The 14,192-nt window shown below is 47.4% G+C and overlaps 1 protein-coding gene across 2 annotated transcripts in view; it reads right to left on the bottom strand.

The window, feature by feature from the left end:
* LOC116944130 (centrosomal protein of 72 kDa-like) overlaps positions 1–14,192 on the bottom strand; it is a 49,578-nt gene that overhangs the window by 18,196 nt on the left and 17,190 nt on the right. The gene's annotated exons all lie outside the window — the stretch shown is intronic.

Below are 14,192 nucleotides of genomic sequence, written 5' to 3'. Positions count from 1 at the left end.
ACGAGAAAACACGCTTCAAGTCTGCTGTTGTATATACAGTTGTGAAAACAGCTTAGCTAAATAAAATATAACTTTATTGTATTCTGCATCAGTTTAAAATTATTGGTCATCGCAGTTTTCTCAAACAAACTTGACAATATATTCAACAACACAGTTAACAGTATACACTGTAAGGGTGGTATGCTATGCATTATGGATAATGCTCTAGGAAATTTAACAATATTGAGATGCAAGCCAGTTCTACTTAGTAATATGCAAGTTTTCTTCCTGTACTTAATGTTGAATGCAAGTCAAAGACAGGGTTAAGGGCCTCTATTTTTGGAAAGCCCCTAAGCTACCGATTGGGTAATTAGGCTGCTGGAGTGTGGTTAATCAATGTCAATTGGAATGTGGCTGACAGACGTAGAAGCTGTAGGCACGAAATATGCAGCTCCTAATGTAACATGATTCAGGTTGGTAATATTCCCTTGGCTGGTTTCGGTGGACTACATGGGTATACTATAATGCAGACGGAGATAGATGGTGGGCACAGAGAATACATTAATCCACTCCCAATAGGTAGCTGATTAAAAACCATCGTCAAATCTGACACGTTTGATCAGAACCTCCGGGGCTTATATTTGCTGTGTAAGCCATTATACACAGTAATGATCTTAACATTCAGAAATATTAATAAACCTGTTTAAAGCATACCTCCTGCACTTGCAAGTATCAGCATGTTCCCAATGAAAATGCTTTCTTTGCACAGTTTTGTACATGGTGTCTTGATTTGCACCATATCAGAGCTATTCGGGACATTTGTTCCTTTTGAAAATTTCTGAATATTCATTATGAAATTATACTCTGGAGTAATAAGGTAGTCACTGACCTGCTGTTTTTCACAATACATAAAAAACCACTACGTACTTTACATGGAAGTAAAAAACATGATTTGTAAGTGCATGTTTATATGTGTAAATACTGTCCGGCAAAAACAACCCCCTACCTCCTCGTGGTGCCTGATATCAACGCTGTGGTGGGCAGTGCCGTGGGGGGAGAGCCAATTTAGATTGACCATTCTCCTTATGGCGTTTGTAACCACCACAGACGCCAAATGGGGGTTCTGGATGGGTGCAGGCGTCTATGACGTCTCCTGGCCAAACCCCATTTGGCGGAGCCAGGAGATTGAATCGTTTACCCTCGAGGCGCCTCCAGAAAAAACAAAAAGCCACTTTGGATGGCCACGTGGAATGTTCGAACGCTCACTGCGGAGGAGAGGCTGCCACTCTTCTGTCGGGAGCTGGACTGGTACCGCCTGGATCTCTGTGGTATTCAGGAGGTCCGGTGGACCAGCTCTGGCTCCTGCCACCATGAGGGGTGGACAGTAGTCTACTCGGGGCAGGAGACTGCCAAACAACAGGGAGTGGCTCTTCTTCTGAACAAACGAATGAAGGGCGTGTTGGAGCGTGGCGGTGAGGTGTGGGAATCGGTAAGCCCCAGACTACTTTGGGCTTGCATTCCCATCAACCGGAGGCGAGGAGTGGTGGTCGTCATTACTTATGCCCCCACCGAAGACGAACATCCGTGGAGGGATGCAGGCAAGGCCGATGAGTCAGAAGGCTTTTATGACCTCCTCTCACAAGTGCTAGCTAAAGTGGCCCCTCGGGATAGAGTCATCCTGTTTGGCGACTTCAATGCCCCAGTTGGTCATGATGCTGGCACCTGGTCTGGAGTGATTGGAAGGCATGGGCCAGATCAGCTCAATAACAACGGTAGGAGGCTGCTAGATTTTTGTGCAGCCCATGGGCTTGTAATTATCAACACGCTGTTCCGGCATCGGCACATCCACACAACATCATGGATGCATGCCGGGTCCATGCAAGAACATCTGCTGGACTATGTAGTGACAGAACAGCGGATGCAGGCCCGTGTCCTTAACACCAGGACCTACCGTGGAGCTGATCTGCCCACTGACCATCGACTTGTCATCTGTAAGATGCGCCTACCATTCTTCCACTCCAGGACCCATTCAAACCCAAGGAGGCCTGGTCTCAGCTAGTTGATGAAAGTTGCAAGCGAGAATTTAATCATCACTTGCGGCTGGGGTTGGCATCATCCCCCACTCCTCCAGATGTCGAGGGGAAATGGGCGAGGTTTAGGACTGTGACTCATGCAGCTGCAATGGCTGCTTTGGGTACACGGTCCAGACCTCCCCAGAGACCCTGGCTGACAGAGGAGGTGTTCAGGCTGGCTGAGAAAAAGCGACAGGCCCACTCTCATCGTCTACAGCATCCCACATCAGAGAATGAGGAGGCTTACCGCAGCCTTCGCTCGGAGGTTCGGAGAGCCGTGAGGCGCTGTAAGGATGGGTGCTGGTCGTGGGTTGCTGAGGAGATGGAGTTTGCCTCAATGGCCCGCGATCACAAATCACTATTTAACTCCATCAAAAAAGTAACCTGCAGCGCCACACCTATTACCATAATTAGGGGAAAAAACGGTGATCCAATCTCTGACCCTCAGGAACAGGTATGCAGATTTGCTGAGCATTTCTGTGAAGTCCTGGGGGAGGGGAAATCCCTTGGCATGGAAAACATCGTGGGACAAAGTGGGGATGACCCTGCTGAGGCTGCGGTGTCTCAAAAATTGGAAGAAGTCACCCACTGTGAGTGGCTGGCTGAGGTGCCATCTGTTGAGGAAGTACTATAGGCGATCCAGAGTCTGAGACCAGAAAAGGCACCGGGCAGAGATGATCTCCCAAGCGAAATGCTGAGGGAGGGTAGCGTTTGTGCACAGACTGCCCTACATGACATCATAACAACAGTCTGGACCACTGGGTGGGTTCCGCAGGATTGGAAAGATGCCCTGGTGGTCCCCCTTTTTAAGAAGGGGGACCGCACAGACTGTAACAACTACAGGGGCATCTCACTCCTCAGTGTGCCGGGAAAGGTCCTGACAAGGATTATTCAACATCGCCTTGCCAGGCACGCTGAAGAGAGGCTTGCGGAGCCCCAATTCGGTTACAGGAATGGGCGGACCTGCACAGATACCATATTTTCTGTCCGTCTGCTACAGCAGAGATGTAGGGAATTCCAACAAGACCTACATCTCTGCTTTATTGACCAGGTCAAGGCCTATGATACCATCAGTAGGCCTGGGCTCTGGGTTATTCTTCGTGCTTTCGGAGTCCCTGACCCTCTGCTCATGATCATTAAGGACCTTCATGAAGGTGAGCGGGCCCGGGTAAAACTACGTGGCCGGGAGTCGGAGCCATACCCTGTTCACCTTGGGGTGCGACAGGGATGTCCTCTGGCTCCCACATTATTTAACAAATTTTTCGACCACGTAGTTCGTGAAGCCTTTGATGGCTGTATCGGAGGAATTTACATCTGGAACAGATAAAATTGGAGGCTGATCAATGCCCGGGTGGGGTCAAGGGATGGCTCCCTAGTGGTCAACCATGTTATGTATGCCTATGATTTGGTGATTGCTGCTCACTCAGAGGAGGAGTTGGAGGCGCTGCTGTTGAACCTGGAGTGTGCCACTAAGAGGTGGGGCCTTACCACCAGCCCCACCAAAATTAAGCACTTGTCTGGGTATATGTACCATCCAACACTCCACCCCCACAACCCCCAATTGTTGATGGGGCAGTTGTGGAGTGGAGAGTTTTCCATACATGGGCAGTGTGCTCATGACCGGCTCCGGTTTGACAGCAGAGGTCTCACTCCAAATCAGTCGAGCTTCATTATCTTTTCATCGGTTGCGTAACGCTGTGTGGAAGCTACCTGGTTTGTCGCTCCGCACGCGGCTTCAGGTCTTCTCGGCCACGGTCATTCCCTCCCTTCTCTACGCTTGCGAAACGTGGACCCCCCTAATGGAACATCTTCGCCGGTTAGAAACATTTAGGCTGGACTGCCTGCGATCCATCCTGGGTGTAACCAGGCTGGATTGTGTGAGGAGCTCACAAATCCATGAAAGATCTGGGCAAAGTCCCATCGGTGAGCTCCTCCGGCAGGCAAGGCTGCGTTGGCTGGGTCATGTGGCCCGCATGCCCAGCCACCGCATGCCTAAACAGCTTTTGTTCGGCCGGAGAGAGGGGGCTAAACGGGTGCGGCATGGGCTGGAGAAGAGATGGAGTGATGTGATACAGAAGGATGTGGAGCTGAGTGGACTTGCCGATGACTGGTACCAGCGGTGTCAAGATCAGCCTCTGTGGAGGAGGCTTGTGAAGGACGCTACTGGGCAGTTGGAGGCAGTCACCCTCCAACAACAACGGAGGGGGGAGGAGCGACGCTCACAACAACGAGCGGAGCGCTGGGTGGCTAAAGCACAGCAAGTTAGCAAAGTAGGGGGCACAGGCGGTGCATCAGCCAGTCATCTCAGTCAGTCGACCCGTGGCACCTGGGTCTGCCCCGTGACCACCTGCCAGCGAGCACTCGACATTTCACGTGGCCTCAAGGCGCATATAGCCTGGCACAAGCGTCGTGGTGACATTACCGCCACTTCGTGGCGAATGGCGGTTGTTGTTATCTCTATATATAAAAGGGACGTTTGTGAATATGTGTGTCTGTTCAAAATGTTTAGCGTACTTCCCGACATGCAACAAACTTGAAATTTGCCATGTGGGTACTTTCCAGACTATACACCATACAAAAATTATAAAAATAGACTTTTGTATTTTGGTGGGGGGGGCTCAATAATGGATTTTTTTTTGCACGGCAAGTGAGCTGTGATGTCACATCTGTCATGTGACCCGCGCATGTGGAAGCGTAACACAGTGTGCCTGCTCATGTGTTTGTCTGTTATATGTTTGTAACTCTGTTGGTCTGCCCCGATTTTTTTTAAAGCCCTTTTTTGAGCGACAGTGTTAGGGGAAGCGTCGTGCTGGCAATTCAGTGTCAGGAGTGAGCATTGGGCCCGAGTGCCACGGTGCAGGAAAAGTCAATTGGACGGGGGTTTTATGCTGAAGTGAAACTGAAAGAGTGTATACCCACACAAGAAATGAAAAGCGACTCAGCATCCTTTATTGTAATAACAAGGGCAGAAGTGAAGTATAATTAGTGAAACAAAGGGAGGGGGTGATAATTTCAGACCCAGGAACGCAACCCTATTTTTCCCGAAAGGTCTATTATTTATTGAACGCGGTTTTTCCCGACACGGCATTTTGCAGGAACATGACCCACGCATTCAGCGAGGGTTTTCTATATTATACTGGCAGACCTCGTTTCGCGCTCAAGACGTGTTCCAGGAAAAGTGAGTGCAAATCGAATCAGTGCTAAAATGGGTCATTTTACCATTGTATATATGGGAATGTGTTCCCGACAGCATTGTTTCATATGAGCAATATATGAGGGCTTCATTGGGGTATTGGTCATAGCGCTAATAACACAGATGGTAAACATTTTGTTAAATTAAAATAACATATACCATAAGTATTATGTACTGTGCTCACAAGACAGCGGTGGGAGACGAGGTTGTAGCTGTTGCGATCCCAATTCAAGTCTTAGTGATACCCTCAGTCAACTACCCTGGTGTCGTGTGTTCTCACTTGGCTTGAAAATAAACTCCGATTATTTAGAAAATGTAATCGTGACCATGAATATGTGATAATCGAATAGCAGGGGGTGGGGTCTGATTGGCTCAGCGCACATCGCTCTTAATGTCTGAGTGAATGATGGGGGCGGGTACGTTTCCTCGGCGGCGCTGCTGTGTTCTTGCTCGTAAGCGCTTTATGTATTCTGATTAAAAAAAATAGTAGAAAAGTAAGAAAAAAGAGCGCTATAACGAATCAGCATTCTACGGGGTTAGTGCTAAGCGAGGTCTGCCTGTATTGCTCCAAGAGGGATTTTAATCTTTAAGTCGCGCCACCTCTACCGTCCCCACCCACCACTTCGACTGCCACTCGCGCACGCAACAACAAAAACTGCCACTAAGTGGCTGTTTCGTCACCACGGTACTTGCTTGGTGCACTTTGAGGCCACGTGAAGTGTCGAAGGCCCGTTGGTAGGTCACGCAACAAGCCCAGGTGCCATGGGTTGACTAAGATGACTGGCAGATGCACACCATCACCATTGCACAACCCCCACTATTACCCACTCGCTCACAATGTATCACTCAAATCAACTTGACTTTTAGCCCAGAGTTGCCAAGTCTCAAAGGGCAAAAGAGCATGCACATTGCCCTTAAAAACACAAGCCCAAGCCTTTGTTTGGAGGAAAGGGGTGGTGCCTAAAGAGAAAAGGGCCTCAAAAGGAAGAGGCTGGTGCCTAAGGATGGGGCAGGGAAAGCCACCCCGATTAGAGAGTGCTTCAACCATAAACTTAGCTGCTGATTTAAGGAAAATGAAAGAGGAGAATCAAATATGTGCAGCACTCAGTAAACATTTCGTGCCACAGATGCGGCCCCAGGCCAACCAGTTTGTTTTGCAGCGTGATCTTCTAGAACTTGCAATTGCATGCACATTAATCGTGTGACTTTCCACCAATGTCACAGTTCACATTGGATAAACAAATGGCTGTATATTATGTATCTTGTCAAAGTAAAAAAATAACTACCTTGGTGTAAGAGTTAAAACAGCTATCAATGTGTAGTGACATATGACGTCACTACTGTATTTGGTCTGTATACACATGACGTCACTGCTGTTGGGTCTGTACACATTGTTGTATACGGCCCTTTTTCCACAATTAATATCAGTAATAATTTTTGCCGATATTTTCTTTATTTAGTCGATAAATAAATAATAGCACCCTCCAACCGGCAAGCTACCTCATCCCAGTAAACAGCAGATGGAGATCGTAAAAAGGCCAATTAAAAATAAGTAATAAACTCCGGGGCAAAGGAAGGTTCGCGGTTATCTGAGAAATCTCCAGATGAACAAACCTGTTTGATGTAACACTGTGTCGGGGTCACCAAGAGGGGAGGGGAAATTCCAAGCCGAGAGTTCGCCCCCCCCCTTCCGTCAGCCGCAGACACAGGACGCCAGCACACAGATTCAAACAATTGCCCCCTTCATTGCTATTGGGGGTAACGTTAAAAATTTAGAGCTTGGCAACAATGAGTCAACATCATAGGGAGTCCACACACTTACTGGGGCCAGGCTGCAATCCACAGGACGGGGTGTTGCTTCGCGTACATAGTATTAACACGGACGTTGTGCACCTTAATATTACATATGTCTTGATGGGATGACACACACACGGACGCACACACACAGGCCACGCCCCCCCTACTGCGCAGAGCGGAGATTTTTTTCGAATGTAACAGCTCAACCAGCATCTCGACAGACCAGTTCAACAAGGCACAGCGAGTTCAACAAGTCAGTCAGCCCGGCGAGCTACAGAAGAGGGCGGCGAGCGGCTGGCTCCAAGGAGCCCCGCGATCAACACAGGATAGCGAGGCTCGCCGAGTAGCGATGTATCAACGAGCGTGAGTTCAGAGCTGAAAGACGAAGTATCGCTCAAAGATTTGTATTCTACATCGAGTGCCAGCTCTCAGCTGCAGCGCCACCAGCGCCACCAAGCAAGAGTGTCTGCTGCCAGCGGCCAAGCGTGTGCCGACTTGGTTCATCCAGCAGTGGAAAGAGCCTGACCAGCCGCCCGTGAGCAAAAGAGTCAGCGAACCAGCGGTGAGCGTGATCGTTCGCATCTCCACAGAGAAAGCGCGTGCGGCAGCTACTACATCAGCGGAAAGAACCTGCTGCTGCCAGAGAATCGGCGGCGAGCGTGATCGTTCGCATCTCCACAGAGAGAGTGCGTGCGGCAGCTACTACAGCAGTGGAGAGAGACTATCTGCCAACACGAGCAGCCAAGCCGACGCCCCGAGCAAGAGAACAAAGCAGTTCGTATCACCCTCCCCCACGCTCTCACCCTCACGATGTATCACCCTGCGTCTGCTTCACGAAGACACACAACAGGCATATCGGAACAATCAAGAAGATTGACATTCCAAGGTGGTGCATTAAATATCAACTGATCGTGAAGAACATTGTTGCCATTGAGTTACGTGGATACGGTCACTTAGACGTATCTGAGTCGTTCGTTTTTTTATTTCATAAAGTTGCATATGGATCAACGAATGAGTGCAGTAATGTGTGGGCAATTTCAAGTATAAGAATTTGCATATTAGAACGTTAAGGTTTTTGCTTAGAATAGCTTGCATGCATATTTTAATGACTCTCTCTATCACCAATTGGGCTCGCGTTACGCGGTGGAGTTAATCACGTGCCGTTGCCAAAGTGAAACAACGCAATCGTTGATGGTTACTGTGTTGATACTGTGTTGAAATTCCAAGCCGAGAGTTGCATCTTCTAGAGTTAAGGTTTCGTTTAGAATAAATTGCTTAAACGCAGAAGTTTGGTATGTTTTCTTCCTGTTTCATGCATAATAATATTAATTCTAAGAACTGTATTCTGCGTTGAGATATGAATTTGGAGACCTGACATAAACACACTAATACACTCAGTAAACGTTAAAGCGAGAATAATTGTATTACCGAGCGTTAATACGACGTTAAACAACGAAGCGAGTTACTCTGGCATGCTCACAGCACCTGCATAACTTAATACGATTAATTGTATGATCCCGATTGATAACCCGACCCTCATCAGCGAGGCGGGACCTAATTATCATAATGGATCACATTAGCATAATCATACACACTCGCATAAATTAATCCGATTATCTATCGAATAAGCATAATTTATGTGCAGAATTAGATCAAATAAAATAATTTCGGACAATTACGCATTTTTCCGAAATTCATTTAATTTTTATTATTTTCATCAAATTTTCATAACCGACATATACAACAACATGACTTCACTGCAATGCTGGGTCTGTACACGTGACGTCACTGCCTGTTCGGTATGGAGGCTGTTGATGGGTGCCAAGGGGGTTGTGTTAGGCCGTGGCACTCCGAGTGGCCCCGGCTGGGATCGTGACCGGATCCAGGAGGTGGCCAGGGGCCCTGGGGGACCCTGGGGGTCACGTAGTCGGGGAGTGGAGCCTTCTCGTTGGTTCGAGAAGGGGGGTGTGGCCAGCCACGCCAGAGAGGCTTATAAGCAGGCTCAGCGCAGAGGGCTGGGCTGTTGGTGCCTGGGATGAAGCCGTCTCATGAAGACTCTGAAGAAAGAAACCTCCAGTCATCGTGGCCAAGCAGAAGCCCTCCTGGCTTGGCCACGCCAAGTAGTACCCGAGTGTTAGCGAGAGTAGGACGGTGGTCACCACCTTATGTGTAGGGTGTGTTGCAGTTGTGTTGCAGTTGTGTTAAATAAATAGTGTTGCCTCCACACGAGTGTAAGCGCCTCTATCGGACCATTACACATGTATAAAAGTTAACAGTTGCTCATTGCTCAAAGCATAATCAAACTGTTACGAGGATATTAGGTTTTGAGCTTGTGATTGGGGTTGCCCTACTCCAGGAAGTGATTATTGAATGATTGGGTGTGGTCCTTCAGCCACATTAGGGCACCCAGGTGCAGCACAGAATAAGCTCAACATTTTCCAATGAGGAAATGAGTAAACAGGAATAGTGAGTCATGGTTTATGGTTCAATTTAGTATAAAAATGGTGGTGTGAAGTGGGGGGGATGTAATAAATTATGGCAGCTTCAGCGACAGAACCAAACCATTGAGTAGCCAAAATAACACAACCGCCATTCACCACTAAGTGGCAGTGACGTCACCACGGTGCGTGTGCCATACTAGGTGCACTTTGAGGCAGGTCACGGAACAGACCCAGGTTCCATAGGTTGACGGTGATGACTGGCGGATGGACCAATTGTGCTCCTCGCTGCATTTTAGCCACCCGGCCCTCCGCTCATTGCTGTGAGCATCGCTCCTAAGCCCTTCGTCCTTTGTTGCTGGAGGGCAAAGGTGTCCTTTTCGAACCTTCTCCAAAGAGGCCGCTCTTGACCCTGCTGGTACCAGCCACCGGCAAGTCCAATTAACTCCACATCCTAGACCACATCAGTCCATCTCTTCTCTAGCCTGTATCGTGCCCGTTTAGCTCCAAATAACACGTTTACCACCCACGGTCCACAGTCCACAGCAGACACTAGCCATGGCATTGGTTGGGAAGGTGAAGGAGCAGGGGTTGACAAGTCACTGGGTAAAAACAAGACACCAGCATTTAACCACTGCTACGTACAAAGCACACTAACTATGGGAAATCTTGACTTAAAGCTTTCGTGACTGCAGGAATTCATATTCTTTGGGTCTTTCGGTAAAGTCCTCATATCAGGAGGAATGATGACGATCGCTTGTGTTGTGATTGAAACGTCGTAGTTTTTTGTTATTTTCTTTGAGGCTATCTACATGACATTAGAGAAAGACCAAAATAATTACTATGGGAACTTAAATGTTGTCAAATAGAAGATAAAGCTGGGAGATATACATTGTGATATCGCTGGTACTTCATGAAATAAGAAGGAAAATTTAACTCTATACACGTAAATCGTAGCAACCTGTGGTATCACAGAGGTAGAGCTGATTAATTATGGATTGCTATTCTTAGTCCCTGTGGGAATTGACAATTCAAGAGTACTTGATATGGTTGCCGAGCTAACATTAGTGCTGGAACCACACGATTGAAGTAATTTTATGCACCAACAAGAAACCATTAAGATGTAAACCAAATACTAAATTAGCTGACTCTTTGAGGGCAAAACTGATCACAGCATAATTTATTGATCAATGCAATAACAGTTAAAAGGCACAGTGATGCTCGTGTAGTGACATCGCGGATGTCACTGTGTGGTGCCGGACCAAGAGAGGCACGGCGTGCGATGTACTTACATCGCAGACATTACGTATGTAGCGACATCGTGGATGTCACTGGGTAATGCCGGCTCTAGCGAGGCACGGCATGCGATGTATTGCCACAGCAGACACCCCGTACATGTGGGTGTAGTACCAGCCCTAGAGGGGCTCGGTGAGCGCTGATAGAGAGCGCCGAGTGGCACCATGCTCGGCGTGCAGTGCTGTCCCCTATAGGAGAGGGTGTGAGGGTGCCGGCCATGAATGGGGTTCATGTAGGCCATGGCACTCCGGTTGACCCTGGAAGGCACGCGACGGGTAAGATCTACACAGGGGCCCCAAGTGGGGGCTAGGGGTGGTCACGTGTCGGGGTGATATCCTGCTAGACGGTTCGAGAAGGTGGTTGTGGCCAAGGGCGGAGCCAGCCACGACCAGTGAGGATATAAACCGGGTCCCCAGAGGGACCGGGGTTCAGCGTTGCTGTTGTTATCCTGAAGATCTACGTTCTACGTCCGAGAACAGTCACTAACACGTGGACCTGGACCCAAGCCGGGGTTCTGTCCGTTGTAGCTACTCCCAGTGTAATTAGGGTAGTTAGCCTGGTGGTCCACCACCATAGGTTGTTATTTGGTAAAGGGGCAGTTACCCCTTTGTGTTGGTATTGTAATGGGTTTACGGAAGGCGGAGACGAATCCTTTCGAGGCAACGCGTTTAGTCAATAACGCTAACGGTACAGAAGTCTTTCAAAAGGGCAACGGCCCTTTCTGACTACCGCCTGGGGAGGTATGGCCTCCGGACTAGTGTGCCCTATCACGGGGCTACGGGCTCTCAGAACTCCGGCTATGAGTGACCTAGGGGAGGCTACACTGACCCGACCCAGCCAAGGTACGTGTCCCGACCACTGACCCACTCGGACCCGGCCCTTACAAGGACGTCGGGCCGGGGGTTACCAGGGTCTCACCACTGGCCCAAAGAGTTCCGGCCCTTACAAGGGCAGCGGGGCAAGGGGTCCCAGGGTCCTAAGCTCGCTGGTCTTAAGGCTTCGGTCTTGGACTGGCCCCGGACCCTTCCAGAGGTCTGGCTTTTATACACCTCCCAGGTCTGTCAGCCTCTGGCCACACCTCCCTTCCAGAGAGTTCCAGGGGGGGGGTCCCGGGGGATCCCAGAACACCCCGCAGCCCCCTCCTGCTTTTGGGCTGGGGAATCTAGCGACCCACATGCCGGTGCAAGTTACTGCCCCTGATGGGCCGTGTCTGCTACTGCAGCTAAGCGCACGTAGCCCATTTACAGCGCTACAGTACCAATAAATGTGTTGCCTCCAAAGAGTACGTCTGCGACTTAGTTGAATCTACGACACTAGGATGATGGTGAATTTGGCATCGGAGAGAGAGCATTTATGTTTACAACCAGCAGGGAGTCTGGAAATGGACATGGAGGAACTTGAAATTAAATTGACTTAATTTTCATACCCCAACCCCGGCATGTCATCCTCCGCAAAACAAACTCGGGTTACACTTCAAATTTGCCAGAGGACAAAACTAATTGTAATTTAAAAAACAAGACATTTATCATCTGTAACTTAGTTCAGGAAATAGCAGAATCAAGCCTCATTCTAACACTCAAATCTTCAAGAGAAAATATTTAAATGGTTGTTGCCACTGTAAAAAAAGAATAACTAGCACTGTGATGGACGGTGCTTTAAAACAGGGCGAAGTAAAAGGAAGTTTTTTTTTTTTTAACTGAAAGCCATGAAGAAAAGAAAATACTGTACTGTAGTTGTTCAAAGACTGAATAATTGGGCACGGTATGTAAAGAATTATGAAATTGAGGAATTTGAGGTCGGTCCCAAAAGAGAAAAATAGAGGCTTTCATCCAGCAGTAGACTGATCATGATTGATGATGCTGCTGCTACAAGTTTTCCATTTCTGTACACTTAACGTGCATGCAGTTTGACAGTTGCATTGCAGAACTTTGAAACATGTATATGCAGGGTGTTTTAAAAAGATGGACCCGATTTGAAATCGCTAGATCTCTGCAACCACGAACGCCCATTAATGAAACTCTTACCACTTGAAAGGCGGGGCATAGAGTTTCAAATGATACACGCTCGATGCTTCTCCTAGCGCACAAACAGCCCCTAGCCTCATTCATTCGCAAGACGGTGACCCCTGCAACACAAGGGGGGTTTTGCGTTCTGCAGCTCAGCAAGACTGCATCCGTTATTGCGGTGCAGCGTGCGTTTGAACGGCGTTTTGGCATTGATCCGCCAATGTCAAAGAGCATGGTGGCACAAAAGACCGTGGTGTTTTTGTGCCACAATTAGTGACTAATCTGAATGACCTCAAAAACAGAATCGCGGCAGCGGTGCCTTCAGTGGAAGAAGACACTTTGAGAGGCGTTAGGGACGAATTCAACTATCGGTCTCGTTGTTGTCCATACAGTAGGTGGAGGGCACAGAGTATTTATAAAATGGTTAGTAAAACTTGATAACTCATTAAACCATTTGTAACTTACTCATTGGTTTTTTCGTGACTTTACCGAAAAAACCAATGAGTAATTTTATGCAGTCACGAAAGCTTTAATACTTTATCATTTGTAACTTTTTGTGTAATTGTAACATGTTGCCATCGTGAAATATTACGTTCACGAGATGTGATGTAGCAAGGCTGTTGAAACGTTTATTTTAAATACATATATTTGATATACTTTTAAAATAATCTACTAACTTATTGTGTACACGTCTGTTTATATGTTATGCATCATCCAGGTGAACACTACAATAAGACGCACCGGAATGTTAAGATGCATCTGCCCAAACTTGAACCCGGTGTCAATACAGTCGTTATAACAAATTTGGTCTCTTCTTTGGTTCTTTCGGTAAAGTCACGTAGAATGAGAATAAAATAATAAAATAAAATAACACAATAAAATGCTCACGACGTTTCGGCCACAACGCCGCTTGCATTTTATTGTGTTATTTTATTTTATTATTTTATTCTCATTCTACGTGACTTTACCGAAAGAACCAAAGAAAATGAATCCTTGCAGTCACAAAAGCTTTAAATCGAAATTTGGTCTCACACACACAACTATCGGATTATACGACGCATCACAAACTATAATACAGTCCATATTCTTGGTTCTTTCGGTAAAGTCACGTTGAAGGGAAAACAATAAAATAACAAAAATTATATATAAAACAATAAAATTCTCACGACGTTTCGACTGCAACACAAGCAGTCCTCACCTGATGATCTGATGATGACTGCTTGTGTTGCAGTCGAAACGTCGTGAGAATTTTATTGTTTTATATATTTTTTATCATTTCATTGTTTTCCCTTCAACGTGACTTTACCGAAAGAACCAAGAATATGAATCACTGCACACGCGAAAGCTTTAAATCAACATTTATAATACAGTCCCGTCACAGGCCTTTCGGGGAGCCGCGGTGGCGAGATGT

The sequence above is a fragment of the Petromyzon marinus genome, chromosome 20 (assembly GCF_048934315.1).
Source record: "Petromyzon marinus isolate PM22_M1 ecotype Great Lakes invasive population chromosome 20, UKy_Petmar_22M1.pri1.0, whole genome shotgun sequence".
In the NCBI taxonomy this organism is placed as follows: domain Eukaryota; kingdom Metazoa; phylum Chordata; class Hyperoartia; order Petromyzontiformes; family Petromyzontidae; genus Petromyzon; species Petromyzon marinus.
The sequence above is the reverse complement of the archived record's forward strand: the minus strand, read 5'-3'. Positions and strand labels throughout refer to the sequence as shown.